The sequence below is a fragment of the Callithrix jacchus genome, chromosome 14 (genome assembly GCF_049354715.1).
Source record: "Callithrix jacchus isolate 240 chromosome 14, calJac240_pri, whole genome shotgun sequence".
In the NCBI taxonomy this organism is placed as follows: domain Eukaryota; kingdom Metazoa; phylum Chordata; class Mammalia; order Primates; family Cebidae; genus Callithrix; species Callithrix jacchus.
The window spans coordinates 43,667,342-43,676,313 of record NC_133515.1 but is presented as its reverse complement, the minus strand read 5'-3'; the positions used below and the strand labels follow the sequence as shown (position 1 = coordinate 43,676,313).

Genomic DNA, 8,972 nt, shown 5'->3' with positions numbered 1-8,972 from the left:
GTACCCAATGGTTAGTTTTTCAACCTTCCCCCCAGTAGTTCCGTTTCTATTGTTGCCATCATTATTTCTATGAGTACCCAGTGCTTCACTCCCACTTATAAGTGAGAAGATGCAGCATTTGGTTTTCTGTTCCTATGTTAATTCACTTAGGATAATGACCTCCAGCTTCATCCATGTTGCTGCAAAGGACATGATTTCATTCTTTTTTATGGCTGCATAGTATTCCATCCTGTGTGTGTGTGTGTGTGTGTGTGTGTGTGTGTGTATGTATATATGTATATGTATATATATATATGGAAAATGGCTGCATGGCAATCAAGAGCAGGCCTAGGTAAACATCCAGTGCAGCATGACACAGCGGGATTGGAGCACAGGTGCACAATCCTGTGCATCATATAATCACAGTTATGTAACCATGTTATGGGTGGGCTCATCACCTGGCTCTCATCCATTATTGTCTGTGAGGTGCATGAATGTATCACTGACACTGTGAGAAGGGGCACATAATAAAGCCATGTCCCACCTGCCTACAGCCCTCCCTGCTGAGTGCTCTTTCAACTACCAGCCAGCTGTCCACCAACTACCCGGGGACCCCAGCTTGTGTTGGAACCTGACAACTGGTATAGCTGGCAGGTTTCTGAGGTGAGTGAGTCCTCAGCAACTGATGATCCCAGGTTGGCACATGTGGCCCCAACCTGGTGGCAGCCGTGCTGTTTGGATGGGCCCTGGTAGAGACACGGGTGGTGGTGGACAAGTCCTCCATGAGCATGAAGGAGGTGCTGAAGCCCCTGGAACCGCACAGCATGATGGAGTGTGCCTTTGCCAGCAGAGTTGGATGGGCATTTTTGATTGTGCTATGGGAAGTGCATGCCCAGTGAGAGGCAGCACAGGTAAGGAGCCTCCAGGTGCTAGCTGAGCACCTGGAGGCCCAAATACACAGCTTGGAATGAGAATTGGGAACTGCTGTGCTGGCCTGGGCCCACCTTCCCAGCCAGACTCCCACTAGATCTGATACCGATGAGTAAGAACTCCCACTGCAGGCTCACCTCATGGTCTGCCTAAAAATAGAGCATGAACAGCCACTTGGGCCCCAAGGTGGGCCCAGGGACCCCCTATGAGGTTGAGCACACTTCATATAGTGCCTACATCCCCTGAGTTGCAGGGGTTAAGCAAGTAGTGGGAGCCCCCACCTGCATGGATGCTCCCCCTCTGGGACAAAGAGGCTACAGTATTTCCAGTGCCACTGCTGAGATGGAAAAGTTGGCTTCTATCATGACTCTCCCCTCCCTCCATCAGTGGTTGCAGGTGAGCAGGCGGTTGGCACAAGGACAAGGCAACCTCACCCTGATTGAATGGCTCAGGGCAGCCATATGGACAGTGTGGAATGAGGCCAGAGAAATAGCAAAAACTGTGAGTAAATGGCAATCATATGCAGAGCTGGTGTAGGAACTTCAGGAGGTGGGTATGCGGCAGGCTATGTTTGATTTGAATACCCAAGGGCCAGATGACAAACGCTTTACCCCTACAGGGGGGACCTTGTGTTGGGCTCTGCACCCCCGTGCACCCCCGAGTGCTTTCAGCTCTCTGGCCGTTGTCCTTACTCCATACTGCATATATAAGGTGACTATTGCCATGGCAGCCCTTGGGGAAGCAGAGAGCCAGTAGTAGGAGTGGGGAGTCCACACCATAAAGGGGAAGGTATCCCTCCCACAGGGAATCACCCCACAGGACAAAAAGGGTCCCCAGCTGGTGATCCTCATGCAGACATGGATTGATCTGATTTTTTTTTTTAAAGACAGAGTCTTGCTCTGTCGCCCAGGCTTGAGTGCAGTGGCGTGATCGATCTTGGCTCACTGTAACCTCCGCCTTCTGGGTTCAAGTGATTCTCCTGCCTCAGCCTCCTGAGTAGCTGGGACTATCCAGATGCATGCCACCTCGCCCGGCTAATTTTTTGTATTTTTAGTAGAAATGGGGTTTCACCATGTTAGCCGACTAGTCTTGATCTCCTGACCTCATTATCCACCCACCTCGGCCTCCCGAAGTGCTGGGATTACAGGCATGAGCCATTGGGCCTGGCCCTGATCTGATATTGGCTGCAGTTGCCTGAGAGAAAACTGAAAAGCACAGCAATGAAGTGCTGTTAACTTTGTGGAGTCAATTGTCCCTGGAGCAGCAATTCCAGAAAATGCCCAAGAGTGGGCAGGATGATGCTGCTTGGCCCAGTCCCACTGGACACTCCAGCTCAAGATTACTTGCAGATGGGCTGAGGAATAAAGCCTTTTGTGTTTGATAGGTAACTGGCCAAGGTGCCCGGCTTGGCAGGACACCAGATGACTGGAGGCCACATGTGGAATTGGCAATCCACTGGTCCCCCACCCATGTATGGCAGGTGTTGGTGTTGGTAGATACTGGCGCAGATGGAGTCTCATCTATGGGAACCAGGATAAGTTTTTAGACAAGGCTGCATACATAGACGGCTGTGGAGGCCAGTCAGTGAAAGTAAAACCTGTATCTTTGTACCTGAGCATCGGCGCTTGGCTCCCCTTTTATACACTGTATATGTCTCTCCCACACTGGAATACATTCTGGGGGTGGACATTTTGCACGGTCTTAGCTTACACACCATGGCCGGAGAATTCAGATTTCAAATACATGTAGTGAAGCCGATACTATGGGGAGATATGCATCACGGGCCCCAAGTTCTGCCACAGCCCCGAGGGATCACCTCCACTTGTCAATACCACTTGCCAGGAGGGCATATGGAGATAACTGAGGCTATTAAGAAGCTAGAGGAGGTGCAGATAGTGCATGGCACCCACAGCCCCTACAATTCTCTGGTATGGCCAGTCAAAAGGCCTGTTGGGACTTGGTGGATGACAGTGGGCTATCATAACACCCCCTTTATATGCAGCTGTCTCATATATCACAGATTTGATGGACTGCTTGATGATGGAATTGGGATAGTACCATTATGCAGTAAACTTGGCTAATGCCCCCTTCCCTTCTTTTCTTCTTCCCTTCCCTTCTTCCCTTCCCTCCCCTCCCCTTCCCTTCTCTTCCCTCCTCTCCCTTCATGTCCCCTCCCCCCTACTCCTTCCCATTCCCTCCCCCACCCCCTTCCCCTCCTCTCCTCTCCTTCTCCTCCCCTCTTTTCTCCTCCCCTCCCCCCACCCCTTCCCTCCTCTCCCTTCCCCTCCCCTCCCCCTACCTTTTCCCCTTCCCTCCCCCACCCCCTTCCCTTCCCTACTGCTCTCCCCTACCCTCCTCCTCCCCTTGCCTCCCCTCCCATCCCCTCCCCTTCGCTTCTCTTCCTTTTTTTCTTCCATTTTCTTTTCTTCCCTTCCCTTTTTCTTTTGTTTTGGAGAAAACTCTCTTGTTGCCCAGGCTGGAGTGCAATGGTTTGATCTTGGCTCACTGCAACCTCCACCTCCCAGGAATCACAGGCATGCGCTATCATGCCTGGCTAATTTTTTTGGTATTTTTAGTAGAGATGGGGTTTCTCCATGTTGGTTAGGCTGATCTCAAGCTCCTGACCTCAGGTAATCCACCCACCTCAGCCTCCCAAAGTGTTGGGATTATAGGCATAAGCCACTGAACCCGGTCAATGCATTCCTTTCAATTGACATTGCACCAGAGAGCCCCAAACAGTTTGCCTTCATGTGGGAAGGGAGACAATGGACTTTCACAATGTTGCCACAGGGCTGTGTGCATAGTCCCACCATATGTCATGGTCCCACCATATGTCAGGGTCTGGTTGCCATGGGCTTAGCCTCCTGGGAATGTCCAAAGGGGATCCGCCTGTTCTATTACATTGATGATATTATGTTAACCTCTGATTCTCTTACAGATTTAGAAGGGGTGGTGCCCCTCTTGCAACGTTTGGCAGCATGGGGTTGGGTTGTCAATGAATACAAGGTCTAAGGATTGGCTGCCAAATTCTTGAGAGTTATCTGGTCAGGTAAGACAAGAGCCATACCAGAGGGCATCGTAGACAAAATTCAGGCACATCCCAGCCCACCACGGGGAGGCAGCTGTGACCTTTGTGGGTCTCCTGGGGTATTGGCAGGCGTTCATGCCTGATTTGGCTCAAATGACAAAACCATTGTACTGGTTGACAAAAAAAGGGGCTACCTGGGATTGGGATGATGAGGCTAAGACAGTCTTTCTGGCAGCCACGTGGGTGATTCAATAAGCACAGGCCCTACACGTGATTGACCAGGGCCGCCCATTTAAACTTGATGTATGTGTGACCACAGGTGGTTTTGGCTGGCACCTATGGCAGTGCACAGAGCACTTTAGAACACCAGTAGGCTTTTGGTCTCAGCTTTGAAAGGGAGCTGAGCTCCAGTATTCGTTGATAGAGAAGCAATTAGCTGCTACATATACTGCCCTTCAGGCTTGTAAGAGTGTGACAATACGGGTTACATTCATTGTGCAGACAGCTTATCCATATTGGGGTGGATACATTCACGTGTAACAATCCCCCGGACTGGGATGGCACAGACATCCACTTTGGCAAAGCGGGGTGTCTACTTAGAACAGCGGAGTAGTCTGAGTACAAGCCCCCTAGCAGCAGAATTACAGGAAGTTCTCGGACCCGTACGTAGTCCTAATGCAAGATAAGGCCATGGATCGGCCTGAGGCACCCCTAGACCCCAAGCTATCACCGCTTGAGCAAGGGCATCCCCCCATTTCTGATGGGGCATGGTGTATGGATGGGTCTTGCCGGGGTGCCACTGCTGCATGGACGGCTGTTGCAGTCCAGCCTAGTACTGATACCCTATGGTTTGACATGAGGTATGGACAAAGTAGTCAATGGGCTAAACTCAGGGCAGTGTGGATGGTGATCACCAAGGAGGAGGCACCTGTGGCAATCTGGACTGATAGCTGGGCACTTCATTGAGGCCTAATTGTGGTTAACTACCTGGAAGTCACAGAATTGGTTAGTTGGCCACTGACCCATTTGAGGGCCAAGCCATGTGGCCAGACCTCTAAAAACTGGGCCACCAGAAGAATGTAACTCTTTAATACAAGTACATGATGAGGAAAGACGTTCCTTCTTTGCCACATTTACTGTGAGAATGAAGACCATTCTCAGCAATCAGACTGTCGACATTCCAGAAAATGTCGATATTACTCTGAAGGGACGCACAGTTATCGTGAAGGGCCCAAGAGGAACCCTGCAGAGGGACTTCAATCACATCAATGTAGAACTGTCTTCTTGGAAAGAAAGAGGCTCCGGGTTGACAAATGGTGGGGTAACCGAAAGGAACTGGCTACCGTTTGGACTATGTGCAGTCATGTACAAAACAAGACTGAGGCCTCATCCGTTACAAGATGAGGTCTGTGTATGCTCACTTCCCCATCAACGTCGTTATCCAGGAGCATGGGTCTCTCGTTGAAATCCGAAATTTCTTGGGTGAAAAATACATTTGCAGGGTTTGAATGAGACCAGGTGTTGCTTGTTCAGTATCTCAAGCCCAGAAAGATGAATTAATCCTTGAAGGAAATGACATTGAGCTTGTTTCAAATTCAGTGGCTTTGGCCGGGCGCAGTGGCTCATGCCTGTAATCCCAGCACTTTGGGAGGCAGAGGCGGGTGGATCACAAGGTCAAGAGATTGAGACCATCCTGGTCAACATGGTGAAGCCCGTCTCTACTAAAAATACAAAAAATTAGCTGGGCATGGTGGCACGTGCCTGTAATCCCAGCTACTTGGGAGGCTGGGGCAGGAGAATTGCCTGAACCCAGGAGGCGGAGGTTGCGGTGAGCCGAGATCACGCCATTGCACTCCAGCCTGGGTAACAAGAGCGAAACTCCGTCTCAAACAAAACAAAACAAAACAAAATAAATTCAGAGGCTTTGATTCAGCAAGCTACAACAGTTAAAAACAAGGGTATCTGGAAATTTTTGGATGGTGTCTGTGTCTCTGAAAAAGGAACTGTTCAGCAGGCTGAGGAGTAGGACCTTAGAGTTGTCCAGCTACAGAAACAAGATGCCTATCATAGCTAAGACCTACCTGTGATATTTAACTGATGCAATAAAAGACCTATTAATTTGGAAAAAAAAAAAAAAGAATGTAAGTCTTTATCATGTGTCAGGTCATGTGCCTTTGGCTGTCCCTGGCAGTAACGAGGCAAATGCTTTGGCCAGGGTCCAATGGTTGAAGTCAGCACCTACACCAGATTTGGCTTAATGGCTACGCTGGAAATTGGACCATGCAGCTGGAAATTGGGCCATATGGGGGGTAAACTAATGCAGCAGGTCAATAAGCACTTGGGTCTGTCCTTGTCCATGGGGGATATTTGAGAGGCCTACTGTAAGTGCCCAGTGTACACACACAGGCATACCCAGACAGAGGCAGCTGCTTAGTGTCATGCAATGAGTGATGATGATAGGGCAGATGCCCTTGACCAGATGGCAGAGAGATTACATTGGGCTGCTAGGTCGGGTTCGGTGGCTCATGCCTGTAATCCCAGCAATTTGGGAGGCTGGGGCAGGTGGATCACTTGAGCTCAAGAGTTTGGGTCCAGCCTGGGCAACATGGTGAAACCCTGTCTCTACTAAAAATACAAAAAGTTGGCCAGGTGTGGTAGTGCATGTCTGTAATTCCAGCTACTTGGAAGGCTGAGGCATGAGAATAGCTTGAACCCAGGAGGCAGAGGTTGCAGTAGGCCAAGATAATGCTACTGCACTCCAGCCTGGGTGACAGAGTGAGGCTGTCTCAAAAAGTTAAAATGAAAAATTAGATTACACTGGGCCACTGCAGAAATTGCAGGGAAATACGCATGCACTGGTGGCTGTAGATACAGCACTGGTCTGTTGTTGTCTACCCTTGTAGGGGGGTCAACCAACAACATACCATTTGGGCCCTGCAACACTTGTGTCCTCTCTTCGGTCACCCCTTGGCCATTGAAAGTGATAGGGGAACACATTTCACTGAGAAGCAAATACAACTGTGGGCATGGCAGATGGACATAAAATGGGGGTTTCATGTTCTGTATAACCCACAGGCTGCTGGCATGATTAAACGATATAGTGGACTGTTGAAAAGAGGATTATGCTTGCATGTTACTTCCCTCTGTTTTCAGAGCTGGAGTTCATGGCCGGACCTAGTTCTTTAGACCTTAAATGAGTGGCCACGAAAAGGTGGCACAGCCCTGGTGGAGGCCCTGCTGCACTGGGCTGCTGCCCCCATTCAGTTACAGATACACATCAAGGAATACCTCCTCCGACAGGTATTGGAATGAATGGTAATCTGTTGTTGCTTGTCCCAATTCCCCTAAAGGCAGGGGAACAAAAATCCTGGCTTTGACCTCGGACCTTCCAACGCCCCCCCGCCCCTATTGCAGGTGGTTGGCCATCATAGCCCCCCGGGGGGAAGGCCTAGACTGTGATTTACATGTCACTTCTTTAATGTATGGCCTCGATGACTGACTGCTTGTAGGGGAACAGCCAAGGAGGGAACCCTCCTCTGGGGGAACATATATACAGTCTGTGTGGCCTATTATGAGCTTCCCAGTAACTTTGGCATGGCTACAGGACCCAAAGGAACCATGAGGAGCTAAAAAGGTGTGGTACCATCATCCAGGGCAGAAGCTGCTGACAGCTGCACTGCTATCCAGAGATGAATGGTTGGACTGTATTTTACCTGAGGGGCATGATTTACCCATTAGTACCTGTGCCTCCTTTGCCGTTTCAACCGGAGGTTGACATGCTCCAACAGCATTGTGGAATGGGCCCGCACCTATGCTGATGTGACTCATATTTCCAATTGTTAGATTGGCATCGCCCTTCCAGCAACAGCTACGGATGGCTTGCCCTGGCATATACACCCAGCTTCTATGGAGAACTGGACCTGGCTAGAGACTTGGGGTCCTATGGGCCACACCTGGAATACAACATGGCAATCTTTGAATAGGGGCATGCCTGCCCCCTGGCTAATCTATAGTGTCTATGATGAATGAGGCTGGTTAGTGGGAGAACACAGGGTGCCTCCACCAGAGGCACCACAATGTGTAGAGCAACATTGGGGTGGCATCACCATGGAGTGGTTGCCCGCCATAGTCTGCACAAATATCACACGTCACCACACCTTTGGTGACATGTGTGATATTTGTGCAGACTATGGCGGGCAACCAAGTCTTTTTGGTAGAAAAACTTGTTGAACTAGGCAGTATCAGCAAGACCAGGCCCTGATGGACTTTGTGCCCCCTGGGAGTTTACGGGCCTGTGAAGACATGGGATGGCAGAATTTGCCAGTGAGCTCGACTGACTGCTGTACCTGGGGGTGGCCTTCTATGCCTGCCACTGCGCTTCCCACATTGCCTAGATGCCCACACAACTGGGAGGTGCTGTGTTCCTGGTTTTTACCAGTACGCCAGGCCCCTTGGTGGCTCTACCCCTTAGTTATGACTATCCCTGGAGCAGGTGTCATCACTGTAGAAACAGGCTACAGCGCTTACAGAGCACACAGCTTGGGCCCTAAATTACACCCGAGTCTCCTTCCTCCTGTTAACCAACAAGGTTAAACTAAAAAGGTGGTGCTGCAAAACTGAATGGCCTTAGATATAGTAATGGCTGCCCAAGGTGGCACCTGTGCCCTCATAGGGACACAATGTTATACCTTTATTCTGGGCAATTGCTAAAACATAACAGCAGCCTTGCAAAGGATCTCACAGGAGATTAAGGCAGTTGAGAGCCTTTCTGACAATCCCCTGTGGAGATGGTGGTGTCTGTGGGCTCTGGCTTATGTTGGGCCCTGATAATAATCCTGGGCAGCACGGCAGGAATATTAGTGGTAGGTTGCTGAGTGTATGATGGACTACATTGTTTGCGGAGAGCGATGGCAAGGAAAACCGAGATGGCCCCCCAAGCAGAAAACTGCTCAGGGTGTTCTAAAGTAGTTAACAGTATGTGTATATAGTAACTAGTTTAACACAAGTTAAACTAGTTCTTTAAGCAGGGGATATG

General features: G+C 50.0%; 1 pseudogene; it reads left to right on the top strand.

Annotated features, from left to right (window-relative positions):
- Positions 1-5,075: 5,075 nt before the first annotated feature.
- On the top strand, positions 5,076-6,071 carry LOC118147293 (large ribosomal subunit protein uL6-like; annotated as a pseudogene).
- The last annotated feature ends 2,901 nt before the right edge of the window (positions 6,072-8,972 follow it).